Genomic DNA, 20,397 nt, shown 5'->3' with positions numbered 1-20,397 from the left:
TGCTGACATTTAGTTTTCCAGTCTTGACAAAATTGTATGTGCTTGTCAAACCTTTTACTACTTTGGCTAAGGAATCTAGCTCGCTGTGGATCAGGGAATCAGAGGAGGAAAACAAATGACACAGCCTCTTCTTCCTCTGTTTACACTTACTGTCAAGAAAGTGAGTGCTGCTTTTCACTCGGTGCCTATTTATTTTAATGGAGTAGGTTGAAATGGTTGAAATTTCATAATTCCAACAAGAATTCAAAATCAAAAAGATAAAACTTCAAACAGTTCATGAAATGTTCACATACCTTCAACCCCGCCAGTTTTGTTTCATTATACAGCTGGCCAAGACACTTTGAAATAAAGTTCAAAACATCAAGATGTTGCATTTTGAAAAAAAAAGGGGGGTGGAATTAGGGGAAGGGAGGAAATCACAATTTTATTTTCTTTGCAGCCAGCTCAACCTTTTAGTTTTTAGAGCAATTGTATGGTAATCAGGTGAAAAGTGATTTATCCATCAGCTGTTTGTTGGCAAACACAAACTTGCATTTAAGATGTGCTGTATTTCAGATAACAAATTGGAACAAAATGTGACAGTTTTGGAGTCAGATAATTTGAAATAACAAATTAGCATCTGTAGCAATATAAATTGTATAAATTTGAACCACCATTAAAGACACTAGTTTAGAGATAACTGAAATGCTGATATACTCAAAGTTGGAGAATAAGGCTAAATGACACACTGTAAACTTTCCAAACCACTCTGTCCAAACAAAATTCTGCCCCTTGCTCACCTGGAACTTAGAAAGTTGTTGGGTTCTGTAGCTCAAAAAGCAAAACTCAGATTTTAAATGCAGAACTTGTGCATAGAGTGGGTCTTGATATTAATGAGAGCTGCTGGGTTTTCAGCGCTTTTCAAAAAAACAGGCCACTTCTTTGAGCGCTTAAATATGGAGGATAATTTTAAGCACTCATATCTGACAATCTTGGACTCTTAGACATTAAAATTGCAGTTTTTACAGTCACCAATCTTATGAACGACCAGTTAGAAGACCCGTTTTGCAGCAGGGCAGACAGCATGCCCCCTAAAGAGACAGAAGCTGCAGTACCTGCATTGCTGCAAGTCCTGAAAGTCATTTCATAACAGAAGTGATGCTGATAAAGAACAAGTGGGCATCCCTTCACATTCTGTGCCTTCGGTGAACTGGAAACTGCTTTGCAGAGGTTTGAAGGCCAAGAAAAAAGCAATGCAGTGCAACTCCTCAGTTCAAAAAGGCCAATAGATGTGCCAAAGAGAGGTGGTTGTCTCAAAAAAGACAGAATAAATTATTTCACCAGTGATTATGGGACCTCTGCAGCATGGTACGTATGTACAGTACTGTACGATCCATTTGCAAGATTGCAACAGGCACACTGTATACATATGATACCACTCGTTATGTACATTATTGAATGATGAATACATTAAATGATGCGCCATACCTACTGTAATTTTGAGATGTCCGGTATCATGAACTTTGCAATTATGAATTCCTCAGTCAGTTCATAACATTAGGGCTCTACTGTAATTTGGGTGAAATACAATGTTGGGCAGAGGGCCTACACAAGATTAGTCTAAAGACCGCAAGATAGGGTCTAAGTAAGTGCATAAAGACTTGTACTGGCTCTCTCATCAGGAGAGGATTTCATCCTGAATGGATATCAAAGGACATGAACTCCTTTCCTATTGTTATAAAATAGGTGTGGGCAATTCCTCCCAAATCTAACTGACAAACTAGGCAACAAACACAGACTCATATAGTGGAAAGGAACTGTAGTAGCATTTATAGAATCATAGAAATGTAGGGCTGTGTGATAGACTGGCCCTTTTTAGGTCTCATTTGGTCATTTTCCCCTTCCCCTTAAAAACCCTAATTATGGGGAAACTCAGCCTACAAGTGTTTCAAGAGAGTTTATAGATGTCTGGCTTATCTCTGGCTGAGCCCAGAGGAGCTGGTTAGCCTTTTCCTGATTGGGATGGGTGTGTGCCCCATCCCAAATTGGAAGGGACCTTGGAGCTCATTTAGTCCATAAACCTTCCCCCAGGCAGAATTGAGTATGCCTAGATCATTCCTGATGAAGTTTAATCTAGCCTGTTCTTAAGAACCTCCAACAATGGGTATTCCACAACCTCCCTAGGTAACCTGTTCCAGTGCTTAATTATCTTCATAGTTACAATTTTCCCCTTAGTATCTAACCTAGATATCCCTTGCTGCAAATTAAGCGTGTTACTCTGGAATTAGACATTCCTGCATGTACCCCATAACTTGACAGTACTACAGCCAGCCATTTTGTATGTTCAACCACTGCCAGCTGAAACCCAATTACAACATAGCAAGAAATAATCTTAAACCTTTGTGAGGCAAGGCCAGACAGCTGCATACTTGCAGTTTGCTAATCCAAATGAGAGGATGGGACAGAAAGCTATGGAAGAGAGTGAGTAAATAGCAACCTTGGTTTTAAGTGCCCCTGACATATTGTTGTTATGACTAGAAATAACAGAATTTTTTTGAGACAATGAGTAGCTTGTTGAAATTAGGAGAATTGGTGAGCCAGTAGAGGTTACAACGCTGACCCACTAGGAGTCACTATTAGTTATGTCCTTTGTTAGAGTTATCTATAAAAGATTAGGTGAAAGAATTTGCTTTGGAATAGTCCAGGAAAGCTTTCTTCAGGCAAAGAACAGACATTTTAAATCCCCATCAGCTGGACGGAAAGAGGGCCCATGGAAGCCTGGCAGGTGATCATGCAACACCATCTCAAACTGTGGGTAACTATATTGGGGATGTCCTAAACCTATGTCATATGTTCGTGTGTGCTTGAAATCTAATAGTTTTAGATAAATGATTGATACAAGCAAGCATGCTCTCATCAGATGGATGAGCTGTGCCCCCTATTGATTTATTCTTGATGCCACCTGGAGAGAAACAGTTAAGTTACCACTACTTTGGGTTCTGAAGACCCTGAGCAACAAGCTGATTACTTCTTGTCCTAGTCTCAGTGGAAATGGAGAACAATTGATCATCATCTTCTTTAACACTTGTCAAATATGTAAAAGATTGTGATATGTCCCCCCTCAGGCTTCTCTAGAAGAGAGATGCCCAGTTCTTTCAACCTTTCTTCATAGGTCATGTTTTCCAAAGCTCTTAACATTTATGGATGGACAAAAGTGACACCTGGAGCAATTGCACTGAAATCAGTGGACTCATGCCAGTAGAGAATTGGTCCTAGATATTTCCGTGGATCACTTGCTAAGTGCGTAACTTGGAGTACATTCAGAGGAGATGAATGGGAAATTCCATGGTATAAGTTTGAAGAGATACATGATTTTAATGAGAGTTGAGCAAGCTCACCACCTCTCAGGAGATGCACTGTACCTCACAGGATAAGTCTTTATCAAGTCCAGTAAGACTTCTGACATGTCTGATTAATTTTCATTGTTCAGACTTTAACCATGGATGGTTTTTGCACTGTAAGCTAATGAAGATCATAGTTGGCCATTGAGAAAAGTTGGCCATTGAGAATTAATTGATTTAATTGGGGATTGGTCCTGCTTTGACCAGGGGTTGGACTAGATGACCTCCTGAGGTCCCTTCCAACCCTGATATTCTATGATTCTATGAATAGCAGCGGTGGGGTTTGGGGATATCTAAAAGAAATCCTTAGTTAATTTATTTCCCTTTGCACAAACCACGTGAAATTGATGACAGTGCTGCTTCTGAGATGCAAGTAGCACATACCTTAGAATAAAAACAAATGCTTATTCATTTAGTAGTGTAAGTGGTATCGTGATGTAAGAGTCAGAGTAAGACACAGATATCATTCATATCTTGTTACAACTAGTGATTATACAGGAATTGTTTTGGTGTTAAATAGCATTATTGAGGTTTATTCTCTGTAAAAAATGGTATCTTTTATTTTATTTTGTGATTATCTAACAGATCACTGAGCAATAAAGCACGGCTAATGGAAAGAAATACCACAACCATATGTCTCTGACGGAACCACTACAGTTCAGTATACAATTGTCGTTTTTCTATTCGGCACTCACAGTGTTTAGGTCAGAATCTAGCTACCCAGAATACTTTTGATACAGTGACAAACTTCTGGAAATGGCACTTTTGAAAAAAAGAGATGTAGTGACTAGTCAATACTGTTTTCTCAAGTCAATAAGAAAGCTTTTAAAATTCAATTTAAATTTTTAAACCTGCCATGTGTGGTTAGTACCACTTATACAATATCAGACTTGCAAAAATCCCAGCAACAGCAACATATAATTTTGGAGAGCTGCAAAAAGTAATAAGATCAACTGACAGTTTGTAGGTGATTCAGTGATGCAATAAGAATTTTGAGCTGTGCGACCATAGCAACTTTGGGGCTTCAACAGGGTATGTATTATATTATTTAACTATTTTGCACTGAGATGACATAGCACAAGATGTATGATAACACAGTTTATATTGTTGCACAAAATCTAAGAGATCTAATATACACCAAGTCCTGAAGTCTCAAAAAAGAAAAGGTGAGTAATTACAGAACAGCTAACACATACTTACAGCAATTCATTCATGTGTGCTTCCTCATTGTCATGTCAAAAATAATCCAACCTACCATGCCTTCTTTAGAGTATCTAAATGCAAGCTTGCAGCCGTCCTTTTCCTCATAGCATTAACAAAGGTAGGACGGAAAAATACTGGAATTTTATTTTAGAATTGTGTCGTGCCAATTGCAGAAACATTTGGGTGAAGTAAACAATTAAAACACTATCCTGATTGCTCAGAAGCATTAGAAATTAGCTGTTTTTACCATTAATTAAAATGGGCCAGTTGTATATATGTGTGTGTGTGTGCATGTGAAGTCAGTGGAGACTCCATTGACTTCAATGGGCTTCAGCTCAGTCCCTTAGTGAAGGGAGTTTAAAACAGTCAAGATTAGACTCAAATAGGAAGGTGTCACAGGGTAGGTTATTCCTTTAAGGGCTGGCATAGGTCCAGCCCATTCCTGTTCAAAGAGCTGGCCCTCTATGGACAAAAACTAGGATCTGTAGTTCTTGGGTCAAGTAGCAGAGAGGGTCATGTGATGGAAGAATGACAAGAGATCTGATTATGGCTCTGACTAGAGGAAGATTAGCATATGTCTGTGAGTTGCTCTACAGTAGGAAGATGAAGAGAAGGAAAAGGGCCTGGTATATTTTGGTGCAAGCTGAAGTGTGGGGAGCAGTAAAAGGTCTTCTTGACCTGGGACAGTTGGAGTGGCAAGGGCCCAGATTCACAAAAGGACTTGGATACCTCAAGTGGGACTTAAGTCACAAGTCCAAAACGTAGGCACGACTGAGATCCTGAAAATCCTGCATTCACCTGCTGCCTAAATCCTATAGGCACATAAACTACCTCAGTGTCTAAATTTTCACTGTAGAAGTCCCCTTGGTGCCTAAGTTTCTGCCCCTGGGCATGCACATTGCAGCCTCAGGCAGGCACCCAAATACCTATCTTATATCTCAGATTCAACATGATCCTCAAACCAGGGGAAAATAGGTGTTGCCCCCACCTCTATCGCCTGTGGACCCTGGTCTGGTAGGCTGTCCTTGTAAGAAGCAGCTTGGGTTTAAGGATTTAAGATCTTAAGTGCCTACATCACTTTTGAAGATGAGATTTAGACTTTGCAAATGTGAGTGCAGCAACACCTAAATATCTTTAAAAATCTGGCAACTTCTTGCTTAGCATGCTGGCTTTTGTGGATCCTATTCACAGGCACCTTTCTCCCCTCATACATTAATATAAAGAGCCTTGGTGATTCACCCAGGATTTGTGGATTCCACTGGATGCGTAGGCACCTAAATGTTAGAGGTTAAAACACTGAATTCTGAAGCACCTAAGTCCCATTGTGGATCTAGGGCTGTGGGACTTTTGGGGATCCCAGCTCAAAGCTTCCAGAAAGGGTGGGAGAAAACCCAACCTGCTACCTCCCCTACAGACAAGGGACAGGACTCAGACTAGGAAAGTGAGGGGCTGATTGATTTCACCTAGAAGTGGATTCTTGTGGTTTGGCCAGAAGGATAAATCACCCAGGCAGCTTACCACCCAGAGGTGGTGCATGAGAGGTGAAGCATAGCACACCAGGCTTGCGTAAGCAGACACTATTGCAGAAGAGATAATATCAAGCCTTGAACAGCATGGCAGAGGGGCTACAGTGGACAGCCCGAGAGGACATTGCAGAGACCAGGTCCTGAATAAAGATCATCTTACCAAGCTGGGACATGTGAATAGAGAGCAAGGACATTCCAGCCAACCTCATCTGCCCGGGAAGGGTTGAGGGGACCAATGCCTTGCCTACATGGAAAAAGTAATAACAGTATAATCCCCAGTATGAAGATTCTTATTCTGGTAGGAGGGCTTCCCCTCCCCCCAGTTTAGCTTGTGTCACTTTGGAAGGGGTTTAAGCTAAACTGAAAAAGACACTTTTATATGACAATAAAAGTGATCATACCAGATGGTTTCAGGATAACTATCTGCCACATTGGTGACCCCTCCATATCTATAACATTCAGTGAGAGGGAGAAGAAGGGGGTCACCAGTGTGATAACTATATTCTGTATTGCACTTGTGTCCTTTTCTCACATTTAGGGCTCATCTCTTTGGGAATACATGCAGTGTGCATAAGAGCAACTGAGTTGTGGGCCATCTGGCCTAGGGGTTGGAGCAAGAGTCCAGCCTACTAGTTAGACTGGAATCCAGACAGGGCAGGTCCAGGAGCAAAGCCAAAGGTTCATAGCCAGGAGTCAGAGGCCAAAGCCTAAGCCAAAGTGTTAACTGGAATCACAGTCAGAAGATGGAGCTGAGAGTCAGAGATCAGGAAGAAGCTGGAAGCAGGAGCAGGTATAGGCTTGGGCTGGAGCAAGGCGAGAGACAATGGTGGCAGAGACAGGACCAAATACAGATGAAGGCTAGAAAATTATTGAGCAGTGTCACAGGGTGCACCACTCACAGCTGGTCTGGTGCCTCCTCCTGGTCACTCTGGGGATTGGCTCTTGAAGTTGGCACCCACTTTGATGGCTTGCATACTGTCATTTTGTTTCTCTCAGAGATCTGGATCTCCTCTCTCATCCCAGGAACCACAGCATCCTCTTAGTGACTCAGTCTGCAGCTCCAGTATCCCCTCTTCCAGGTTGCCAAAATCCCTTCTCCCTAACAGTCTGAGGTAGTCTTCCTTCTCACTGCCCCATGCTCACACTCCCCCTGTGGCTGGTAGGTGAATCCCAGCCCATCCTCAGTTCTGGGTTGCAGTCCAGGGAACTGCAGCTTAGTGGTTTTGGGCTTTCTTCTCTCAGCCCTCACTGCTCCTTTCGTGGGCTGCCTCCTAGCACACCTGATAATCATACAGAGTAATCTGGATCCCTGGATAGGTTGGGATCATTCGAACAAAATGCATTTTAATAGCGTCAAATGTCTTGCATCTAGGAATAAAGAATGCAGGCCATTCCTACAGAATGGGGGACTGTATCATGGAAAGCAGTGACTATGAAAAGTATTTAGGGGTCATAGTGGACAACCCATTGAACATGAGCTCCCAGCGTAATACAGTGGCTGAAACGGTGAATGATGGATTGCTTACAAGAGAGGTTACTTTGTTGAACAATAAGTTACTGAACTCCCATCTCTGCCCCATAACAAGATCCTCCGCCTGGTGGTCCTGCTGACTCACTGATATGGCCCCAACATTGTCTGCAGGAGCGGAAGAAACCCTGGATTGAACCCAAAGATTACAGTGTGACCCTCCTTCTGATGATAAGGTGCATAGGAATGAGCGTTCATCACTACTTTCCTCGCCCAGCCAACCAGTTCCTCTCCCACTCACTGCAATGACCAAAGCAGTGAAACTGCAGATGGGAGAGGAGGGAGCCACTGCTTCTTTCCAAATTTATATATCAACTTCTCTTTCAAACTGAAAAGCAATGTCAGTTTCCAGTCAATTACACTCTCGGGTTTTTGCATGTTTCCTGAAGATCTAGAAGGTTTGGGCTGAAAATAGTGCCAGGAACTGTTTATTTCATTAAATATGACCTTTCTATTGGAGATTTAAATAAATAAATTAAATTAAATAAATAAACAATGGAAACAATTCTTTTGGACTTAGATTTTGTGAAAGGTTATTTTTGCATAAACTAAGTTTTGGATCATATTTGACCAGTGTCCCTTTAAAAATAATAAAATAAAACAGCAGTGGCAAATTTCTCTTGGAGACACTTTGTGTTTCATGATCAAATCTATTCACCTTACGTTCACAATGCAGAATTTGGGGCTCTGCCAGCTTTGTTTGGAGAGATGAGGTTTTATTTTTACTCCACAGCTTCACTTCAGTACTTAGAACAAAACACAACAAAAAGATAAGGAACTAAATTCTGTGTTGATTTACACCTTGAGGTGCTGCCGGGTATTCAAATCACAAAATAATTTGGATCTAAAACTCTTAGGGCCAGATTAGGAGCCCGTTACTCACACAAATAGTCTTTGTTATCGGAGGACAGTGCTTTTTCTTTGTCTGTTTAGCTGTGAAAATGGGTTAAATTAATCTCGGGGGTGCATCCACTCATTTCCATGGGGTTATACCAGGCATGAATTTAACTCAAAGGACCAGATCCTCAGACGGAGTAAATCAAAGTAATTGACTTCAGTGGAGCTAAGCAGATTTACACCAGCTAACAATCTGTCCCTCTATCATTATAGCCACAGCCCTGCTACTGAATCCTTTAAACAGAGAGTGATTTTTATACTGCACAGTCCCTTACGATTGCTACCGGTGTAAATTACTGATAGTATAGTCCTACGGAAGCCAATGGTGCTACACCAGTTTACACTTGGCCCATTGCTTTTTCCTTAAAATAAACTAAGACAGGGGGCCAATGCAAGAATTAATGTGATGAAGCTACAGGCAGGGAAATGGCTTTACAAACTGTTACAAATGTATAGAATCTGGTCAATTTGTATAGAGGTAACATTTTTACAAAATTGCTTAAGAAGATGCTGTTTGATTTGGACCTTTAAAGAAATAAAGACAAGTGCATTTTTTCCGAGGGGGCAGAATAAATTGATTCCTTCATCTGTGCTATAATCTGTAGTAAAGTGGTCTGTTCATGAATAGATAATGGACTGGTTTCTTGAGAGGGCACATGCAGCAGGCACAGATTTTCAAAGTGAATAGCCATTATTTTTACCCCCTGCACTAGCTCTGGATAGTGCAAAGAGACACTGTAGACTAGTATTTCATGTGCAGTTTTAAATCAAGAATGGATTAAATTCAACCTTCAGGGTGGGATTTTCAAAAGTGCTCAGCATTGGCCAAACTCTTCTCCCACTGCAATCAAACCACCACTGATGTCAGAATTAGGCCAACACTAGGCACTTTTGAAAATCCCTTAATGACCATAAAACCATTCCAGTTATGAAATGAGCCTTAAAGTTCTAGATTCAGATCAGAACCTTCCTCAAAGTGCAGGTGTGTTTGTATTGGGTGGGTTTTAATCTGCACCTGACCTTATCTAATATATGCTCCCATTGGTGAACAGTGACTCTTGCAAGTAGTTCCACTGAAGCCAAGGCTACTACTTGTGTGAGTAGCTGCTCACCGAGAAAAGTGCTCACAATCTGGTTCTAAGGGTCCTGTTCTACCCCTTAATCATATTGAGTAATGCCTTACCCATTACATACACTTATTGAAGTCACTGGAGCTCCTGGTTTAAGTGCTCACCAATGTGACTGAGAGTGGCAGACTGGACCCTAAGTAGTTTGATTCACAAAGCCAGCAGATATGAACTGATGCAATTGGCACTCTGCTCTGAGAAGAGGTCCAGGGCTCGTCTAGCAGATAATCACAACCATATCTGCCTTTGGGCCACTGCCATTTTGGTTCTGATTTGCTGTCACAGGATGGAAGATGGGGGCTAATCCCAACTGAAGGTTAATAAAGACTCCAGGCTTACTCTCCAGGCTCACCACACGCACACAAACACAAATAAAACCAGTCACACACAAAAAGGCTATTTAAAAAAAAATCGTAATCACATATACTAAAATAGTGTCATGATGTTCTCTTTCTGATAGCAGAGTTCCTCCACTGGATATAAAGAAGTAATATCATTAGCTATTCCCTTTTGCAAATCGTTTATACTTATAAATTGCAGCAATATACCAAACTACACAATTTAATAATAAAAAGCATATACCAGACTATCCCACTATTATCAGTACATTTTGCTTCCCCCTAATACTTTGAGTGCTGCCATTAAAATTGAAGCTACAGAAATATTTTAGCTATCTCTATACCCAGAAGATTTCCCTATTACTTTGTCCAGGAACGTTTTCCTTGGATGATTGGTTGACAATATCTAAAGGATAATTTTCGGTCCTGAAGAATTAAACACAGGTCTATTTTTATGAGGTGGGACAGATTGGAAACAGTTTTTTCTCCTTTTTTCAATGAAATTGGAAATGAAAAGAATGTGTGTCATATGAGGGACAAGTGTCATGAAGCCCATCTGAATTATACTTCATACCCCACTTTATAGCCTAATGTTCAACTATATCCATTTTTCTGGCAGTATTTCGCCCATCAAAAACAAGTTATTGACACTTATGTCTCAGATATAAATCAGCTCCAGCAGTAAAAGTAAAGAAGGTGGTTTCAGAGCGAGTGGATGATGGGGTAGAATAATATATTTGTTTTTCACCTTTAGGATATTGCTTTAATACCGCCCAGAAACAATGGCAGATAATCATTGCAATTAAATGGTCTTAAAAATAAGATATAAAGCAAATTCAGGTGATCTCATTCTGTCATGTATGTCAGAGCAGACACCACAAAATTGAGCAGAAATAGTTTAAATTTAGCTGTCTTAATATATGTGTACAAGGACTGAGATGTGGAAATTGGATTTGCTTCACTGGAGTCAATTAAGAAGGGCTTTCAACAAAGTAGGGTTGAAGTGCATTGACAGGGCACTGGGAATGCTTCTGGTATTGACTGGCGTTGGCTTGGGTACAAATAAAGCAAAGCATTCTGCTTTCTGCCATTCATTTTCCATAATAGAAAAATTACACTAATGTATAAATGATAATGAAAAAATGAATGCAGAAAATAGAAACATTCCACTGAGATGTGCTTCCGTCAAGACACTGAGCTCATTATAAAGGACTCTTATTGGATATATAGTGCCTAAACTTTGCTTCCCTGCTATGTTGACTTGTGCTGGTAGCAACATCTCCTTCTTAAGCACTAAAAGTTCTTTCCTTAAAAGACAGACTTTAAATTAATATTTACTGTTCCTTTATGGGAGAGTAACACTATGCTAACCCACTCACATACTTGTACAATGTCCTGTAACAGGTCTTTTTTGATGCCATACTGACCAGAAGGCAGTGGTGACTCATCTCTGGTATCCTACTGGAGTGGATGGAATGGCTCTTCAGTGGATGCATTCCTTCATCTCAAAATAATCCCAAAGTGTAGTGCTGGGTAATAATTCATCCACCCAAAAGTCTTCACATATGGAGTCGCACAGTGGTTCCATCATGTTACCCAATCTACTCAACCATCAGCAGGAGCCAAAAGGCATTTTAGCTTGCACCATCCTCAGCATTCATTGGATATTTCTGCTTCTTCCCATCACTTTGCCCAGCCTCATTCTCCTGTATGTAAGGGAGATAGGGATCTGAATAATCTACAAATATCTGCAACTCTACCTGCAAGTGATGCTTGTTGGCATGGGGAGGCATTTGTAAGAATAAACTGAAGCAGTGGCGACAACACCCATGAAGGATGCATAGCTAACTATCAGCAACTCTTGGGAGCTGGATCCATCACGGCTTCTGGATTCCCAGGCAAGACCGGTACCCTACAGGGTCTTTTGCCATCTATGAGTAGCTATGCAGCCATTCCCCTCTATCATGGGGCTCGCAATAGTCCTCCACAACTTTCTTACTTCCCGCTGCAGTGTCACAGGAGCTAGCAAACAGAGCTGTAAACAGGGGAGTTTCAGTGGGAGTTCTGCTGGAGGAGAAGGTATTTGTGTTTGGTTTTGCATTTGTATTATTTGTATGTGTAGGGGCTTGTAGGGGCTTTGTGCTGGGAGAGAAGTTGAGCCCGGATTAGGGGGCGGGGCTTCTCTGACTGGGGTCCTATAAAGGTAGGTAGCCAGCCAGTCAGGCATTGGCACAGGAGCTAGCAAACAGAGCTGTAAACAGGGCAGTTTGTCTTGTGGTGCTTGTTTGGGGTTTGTTTTTGCTGTGGGTGGTGGTGTTTTGGGTGTGGTTTGTGTTTCCCAGATGAACAGGATTTAGGTGGGAAGGCTATGACAGATACAGAGGCAGCAGTGGGAATGACTCATGTAGTAGAAGACACAATGAAGATGACTGGATGTGGAAGCTGCGGTATGTCCATGATCCTGGAGGGGGTACCTGGTAAGAGTTTTGTCTGCATGAAATGCCGTCTGATAGAGCGGATGGAGGAAAAGATATAAGGTTTGGAAATGCAGGTGGAAAGTCTGGTTGAGTTTAGAAAGGGGTTTGAGCAGATTATGGAGCAAAGACATGAGATTTTGGAAGGGAAAAGCTCAGACTTGCAGATGGAAGCAGGACTTAGGAATTCTGAGGGGAAACTGGGTGAAGAAAGTGGTCAGTGGAAGCATGTGACTAAAAGAACCACGCAGAGGAAAAGACGGGCTAGTGAAGGAGAAATAGAGCTTAAGAACAGGTTTGCAGAGTTGGAAAATGAAGAAGGGGCTCAGCAGGTAGTCACTGAAGGTGGAAGGGCAAGGAAGAAGAGAAGAGCTGCTAGTCCTATAGGAAAAGGGGAAGAGTCAATGGAGACTACACCAAATATGAACCCCAGGAGGATACAGGGTGGGTTGAAGAGGATTACAAGGGAGAATAGGAATGGAAAGAACTTGCAGCTAGAGGGAAGAGGGGATAGACTGGAGAATATCACCATCACCAGGAAAAGGCAGGTCTATATGATTGGGGACTCTTTATTGAGAAGAATAGACAGGCCTGTAACCAGAGCTAATCCAGAGAATAAAAGGGTGTGCTATCTTCCAGGTGCTAAGATACGGGATGTAGACCTGAGGTTGAAAAGGATCCTAAAGGGAGCAGGAAAGAATCCCCTAATTATCCTTCATGGGGGAACAAATGATACTGCTAGATTCTCACTGGAAAGTATTAAGGGAGACTATGCTAGGCTGGGGAAGATGCTTAAGGAAATTGAGGTTCAGGTAATCTTCAGTGGGATTCTGCCTGTTCCTAGAGAAGGGCAACAAAGGTGTGACAAGATTATGACTATCAACAGATGGCTTAGGCAGTGGTGCTATAAGGAGGGCTTTGGGATGTATGGCCACTGGGAGGCATTCATGGACAGAGGACAGTTCTCTCAGGATGGACTTCATCTGAGTAGGGAAGGAAATAGACTTCTAGGATGGAGGCTGGCACAACTGATTAAGAGAGCTTTAAACTAGGAATTTGGGGGAAATGGTTGGGAGACGTCCAGGTAATCTCCACGCTGGATTTTAGCAATGTGAGGGAAGAAAACGAAGTAAGAAAGGATACGGCCGTGGGTAGGAGAATATAAATAAGGAGGAAGGGAAGTGTGGATAGCAGTCTAATAGGTTATACTGGCTGTAGAATGACCGTGCCTAATAGGGTACAGAATGTGAGTGAGGCCAAACAGCAAAAATTAAGATGTTTGTACACCAATGCGAGGAGCCTAGGTAACAAAATGGAGGATCTAGAGCTACTGGTGCAGGAAGTGAAACCAGATATTATAGGGATAATGGAAACATGGTGAAACAGTAGTCATGACTGGACTACAGGTATTGAAGGGTATGTGCTGTTTAGGAAAGACCGAAATAAAGGTAAAGGTGGTGGAGTAGCATTGTATATCAATGATGAGGTAGAATGTAAAAAAATAAGAAGTGATAGAATGGATAAGACAGAGTCCATCTTGGCAAAAATCACACTGGGGAAGAAAACTACTAGAGCCCCCCCGTGATAGTGCTTGGGGTGTCCTATAGACCGCCAGGATCTAATTTGGATATGAATAGAGCCCTCTTTAATGTTTTTAATGAAGTAAATCCTAATGGAAACTGTGTAATCATGGGAGACTTTAACTTCCCAGATATAGACTGGAGGACAAGTGCTAGTAATAATAATAGGGCTCAGATTTTCCTAGATGCGATAGCTGATGGATTCCTTCATCAAGTAGTTGCTGAACCGACTAGAGGGGATGCCATTTTAGATTTGGTTTTGGTGAGTAGTGAGGACGTCATAGAAGAAATGGTTGTAGGGGACAACTTTGGTTCAAGTGATCATGAACTAATTCAGTTCAAACTGAACGGAAGGATAAACAAAAATAAATCTGCGACTAGGGTTTTTGATTTCAAAAGGGCTGACTTTCAAAAATTAAGGAAATTAGTTAGGGAAGTGGATTGGACTGAAGAATTTATGGATCTAAAGGCAGAGGAGGCCTGGGATTACTTCAAGTCAAAGCTGCAGAAGCTATCGGAAGCCTGCATCCCAAGAAAGGGGAAAAAATTCATAGGCAGGAATCATAGAATATCAGGGTTGGGAGGGACCTCTGGAGGTCATCTAGTCCAACCCCCTGCCCAGAGCAGGACCAATCCCAACTAAATCACCCCAGCCAGGGTTTTGTCAAGCCTGACCTTAAAAACTTCTAAGGAAGGGGATTCCACCACCTCCCTAGGTAACACATTCCAGTGTTTCACCACCCTCCTAGTGAAAAAGTTTTTCCTAATATCCAACCTAAATCTCCCCCACTGCAACTTGAGACCATTACTCCTTGTTCTGTCATCTGCTACCACTGAGAACAGTCTAGATCCATCCTCTTTGGAACCCCCTTCAGGTAGTTGAAAGCAGCTATCAAATCCCCCCTCATTATTCTCTTCCGTAGACTAAACATCCCCAGTTCCCTCAGCCTCTCCTCATAAGTCATGTGTTCCAGTCCCCTAATCATTTTTGTTGCCCTCTGCTGGACTCTTTCCAATTTATCCACATCCTTCTTGTAGTGTGGGGCCCAAAAATGGACACAGTACTCCAGATGAGGCCTCACCAATGTTGAATAGAGGGGAACGATCACATCCCTCGATCTGCTGGCAGTGTCCCTACATAAACATCCCAAAATGCCATTGGCCTTCTTGGCAACAAGGGCAACTGTTGACTCATATCCAGCTTCTCTTCCACTGTAACCCCTTGGTCCTTTTCTGCAGAACTGCTGCCTAGCCATTCGGTCCCTAGTCTGTAGCGGTGCATTGGATTCTTCCGTCCTAAGTGCAGGACTCTGCACTTGTCCTTGTTGAACCTCATCAGATTTCTTTTGGCCCAATCCTCTAATTTGTCTAGGGCCCTCTGTATCCTATCCCTACCCTCCAGCGTAACTACCTCTCCTCCCAGTTTAGTGTCATCCGCAAACTTGATCATTTATGAAGATATTGAACAAAACCGGCCCCAGGACCGACCCTTGGGGCACTCCACTTGATACCGGCTGCCAACTAGACATGGAGTTGTAGACCAAGCTGGATGAGCAAGCATCTCAGAGAGGTGATTAAGAAAAAGCAGAAAGCATACAGGGAGTGGAAGATGGGAGGGATCAGCAAGGAAAGCTACCTTATTGAGGTCAGAACATGTAGGGATAAAGTGAGAAAGGCCAAAAGTTAAGTAGAGTTGGACCTTGCAAAGGGAATTAAAACCAATAGTAAAAGGTTCTACAGCCATATAAATAAGAAGAAAACAAAGAAAGAAGAAGTGGGACCGCTAAACACTGAGGATGGAGTGGAGGTCAAGGATAATCTAGGCATGGCCCAATATCTAAACAAATACTTTGCCTCAGTCTTTAATAAGGCTAAAGAGGATCTTAGGGATAATGGTAGCATGACAAATGGGAATGAGGATATGGAGGTAGATATTACCATATCTGAGGTAGAAGCGAAACTCAAACAGCTTAATGGGACTAAATTGGGGGGCCCAGATAATCTTCATCCAAGAATATTAAAGGAATTGGCACATGAAATTGCAAGCCCATTAGCAAGAATTTTTATTGAATCTGTAAACTCAGGGGTTGTACCGTATGATTGGAGAATTGCTAACATAGTTCCTATTTTCAAGAAATGGAAAAAAAGTGATCCGGATAACTACAGGCCTGTTAGTTTGACATCTGTAGTATGCAAGGTCTTGGAAAAAATTCTGAAGGAGAAAGTAGTTAAGGACATTGAGGTCAATGGTAAATGGGACAAAATACAACATGGTTTTACAAAAGGTAGATCGTGCCAAACCAACCTGGTCTCCTTCTTTGAGAAAGTAACAGATTTTTTAGACAAAGGAAACGCAGTGGATCTAATTTACTGAGATTTCAGTTAGGCGTTTGATACTGTGCCACATAGGGAATTATTAGTTAAATTGGAAAAGATGGGGATCAATGTGAAAATTGAAAGGTGGATAAGGAATTGGTTAAAGGGGAGACTACAGCGGGTCTTACTGAAAGGTGAACTGTCAGGCTGGAGGGAGGTTACCAGTGGAGTTCTTCAGGGATCAGTTTTGGGACCAATCTTATTTAATCTTTTTATTACTAACCTCGGCACAAAAAGTGGGAGTGTGCTAATAAAGTTTGCGGATGATACAAAGCTGGGAGGTATTGCCAATTTAGAGAAGGACCTGGAAATCATACAAGAAGATTTGGATGACCTTGTAAACTGGAGTAATAGTAATAGGATGAAATTTAATAGTGAGAAGTGTAAGGTTATGCATTTAGGGATTAATAACAAGAATTTTAGTTGTAAATTGGGGATGCATCAATTAGAAGTAACAGAGGAGGAGAAGGATCTTGGAGTATTGGTTGATCATAGGATGACTATGAGCCACCAATGTGATATGGCTGTGAAAAAAAAGAATGCGGTCTTGGGATGCATCAGGAGAGGTATTTCCAGTAGAGAGAGGGAGGTTTTAGTACCTTTATACAAGGCACTGGTGAGACCTCACCTGGAATACTGTGCGCAGTTCTGGTCTTCCATGTTTAAGAAGGATGAATTCAAACTGGAACAGGTACAAAGAAGGGCTACTAGGATGATCCGAGGAATAGAAAACCTGTCTTATAAAAGGAGACTCAAGGAGCTTGGCTTGTTTAGCCTAACCAAAAGAAGGTTGAGGGGAGATATGATTGCTTTTTATAAATATATCAGAGGGATAAATACCAGAGAGGAATTATTTAAGCTCAGTACCACTGTGAACACAAGAACAAATGGATATAAACTGGCCATCAGGAAGTTTAGACTTGAAATTAGACAAAGGTTTCTAAGCATCAGAGGAGTGAAGTTTTGGAATAGCCTTCCAAGGGAAGCAGTGGGGAAAAAAGACCTATCTGGCTTCAAGATTAAACTCAATAAGTTTATGGAGGAGATGGTATGATGGGATAACATGATTTTGGTAATTAATTGATCTTTAAATATTCACGGTAAATAGGCCCAATGGCCTGTGATGCGATGTCAGATGGGGTGGGATCTGAGTTACTACAGAAAATTCTTTCCTGGGTATCTGGCTGGTGAATCTTGCCTATATGCTCAGGGTTTAGCTGATCGTCATATCTGGTGTCAGGAAGGAATTTTCCTCCAGGGCAGATTGGAAGAGGCCCTGGAGGTTTCTCACCTTCCTCTGTAGCATGGGGCATTGGTCACTTGCTGGAGGATTCTCTGCTCCTTGAAGTCTTTAAACCACGATTTGAGGACTTCAATAGCTCAGACATAAACGAGAGGTTTTTCGCAGGAGTGGGTGGGTGAGATTCTGTGGCCTGCGTTGTGCAGGAGGTCAGATTAGATGATCATAATGGTCCCTTCTGACCTTAGTATCTATGAAAATTTCAGTGGGCTCTACCTAGGCTGACCATGAATGTCCTGTTAATGTAGTATGCAGCTTCCTTAGTTCTCTTGAGCAATGTGAGTTGGTGTGAACCCAATACTGTAATCAAGTCTCTGCATGGACTACATCTTCACCTCCAGGTGCTATTCAATACCTTGGTAATGATGATTCAGTCGTTGGTAGTAAGAGGCATTCAAATGATTTCTTACAACCTATTAATTAGTTGGATTTTGATGCCTGTTTTTCAGTTTCTGTTTGGTTTGTAAATTGATCATTTGTTATTCATAATTATTTTACAAGCAGATTTTACAACCATATTTGGGTTCACTGAGTTGACAAGCTGTCATATAATCAGGAAAATAGAAACTAGACCATGTGACTTCAGTGACCATTCACACACCTCAGTTAGCAAATTGTAACTAATGAATGCTTGAAAGAGCACTCTCCATGAACAAACTTTATCAACAGGCTCAGTGTCTGAAGAAATTACTAGGGAGCTGAATTTCTCAGGCAGAAGGTGGTGAGAACTTTAGGTAGAGAAACACAGGAAACAAGGGAGCCTAAGAAATTTTGGATATTTAAAATGTTTGTCTAGCCTTCTTGGCATTTGAAAGTCCTTTATATTTGAGCTATATTTATGGCCTGCAGCTTTTAAAATAGATGGAAGCCTTCCACTCCATGGGAGAGTGAAAGATGTAAGCCAGATTGATTGGATGTCTAGTAGACTCTACATTCAGTTTTTCTCTTGGCACATCGCCGCCAAGTGCTGATAAAAATATAGGGAGAGGAAGAGGGATGGTTTCAGTACAAGCAACTTATTAATAGGATCAAGGGAAGAGGGAGGGCACTTAAGATTTTAAGAGCATAGGAATTGCCATATTGGGTCAAAAAGTGGTCCATCTAGTCCAGTACCCTGTCTCTGACACTGGCCAACAAAAGATGCTTTGGAGATAGGTGCAAGAAATTCTGAATAGGTAGTTATGGACTAACATCCCACAGTGACTGCCTTCCTAACCCTATTAATTAGAAAAACAATGAGGAGTCCAGTGGCACCTTAAAGACTAACAGGTTTATTTGAGCATAAGCTTCCATGGGTAAAAAACCCATTTCTTCAGATGCATGGAGAAGTGAATCTGAAGAAGTGGGCTTTTTACCCACGAAAGCTTATGCTGAAATAAATCTGTTAGTATTTAAGGTGCCACCAGAGTCCTCATTGTTTTTTTTTGGATACAGACTAACAATGGCTACCCCCAATACTTGACACCTATTAATTAGAGGTTGCCTTATTTCCTTGTGCATAAAGGCTTATATCCTGAGACTCTCTTTTTTAACCCTTACTGTCTTAACTCTAGATGTACATTTTTTGTATGTGTCCAATCCTTATAAAAATTCTGCTAAGCTCTTGCCCTCAATTATATCATGTGGCAATGAATTCCGCAGTCTAACTGTGTGTTTGTGTGAAAAAAGTATTTCATTTGATCAAATTTACTTAGCCACATTTCATCGTTGTTGAATGGCTCTTTATTCTTGTATTGCATTTGTTATTTTGTACACCTGTATATTGTCAACTTTTATTCTTCTCAACAGTCCCCATCTTTTCAAGCTCTCTTCCATGACTGTAGTCATTCTTCTTTCTTAAAACCCTAATTTGCCTAAAACCCTAATGACCTAAAATCCTTAATGCCATTTTTTTCTCTCAGTTATACCAGCTTTTGACCAGTGCAACACCATTCATTCAGTACACTTACTCCTGATACGCACTTGCATAAAGGAAAGGCAAATAAAACTCAAATAATTTTTGCTACTGTAAACTAATAAAACATTGTGTAGCCTAGAGGGAAAAAAGTGGGATTTTCAAAGAGGCTGAAATACTCCCATTAATTTTCAGTGGGAATTGGGTGCTTACCTCACGCAACTGTGAATATTCCAGACAAAGAGTCTTCACTAATTTGTACAGGCAGTGCCTCTTGGGTACTTAGCTCCCATTAAAACAGCATCTGAGCCCCTTATAGTCTTTAATGGTTTATCCTCAGAACATCCCTGTGAGGTAGATGGAGGACTGAGGCACAGAAAGCCAATGTCAACACGGGAAGCCTGTAGCAAAGCAGGGACTTGAAATCAGGTCTCCCTGGTCCTAGGTTAACATCTTAACCAGTGAACCATCCTTCCTCTCTGATTCAAAGCCTGTGGACCATAGTCATTTACTGACACATGTGTCATAGCTTTTATTCTTTATTCCCCTGCCGAGATGAAGAAATAAGTTGGGTTCTTGCTGTGCTGAAGTAAGATAAAGAAGAATAATGATATTGTTATGAAAATGTGATACATTTTACAAGTCACCTTTTAAATATTAATTTGGATTGTTTTTTAAAAGATAGGTATTAATGGCTCATTAGTGTTGAAGTATAGGTTGTCTTTGATCTAACAAAGGTTGGTCAGATTCTTTGATCATTGAATAATGGCTTGT

Source organism: Caretta caretta, chromosome 3 (assembly GCF_965140235.1).
Source record: "Caretta caretta isolate rCarCar2 chromosome 3, rCarCar1.hap1, whole genome shotgun sequence".
Lineage (NCBI taxonomy): Eukaryota > Metazoa > Chordata > Testudines > Cheloniidae > Caretta > Caretta caretta.
Note: the sequence above shows the minus strand (reverse complement) of the source record.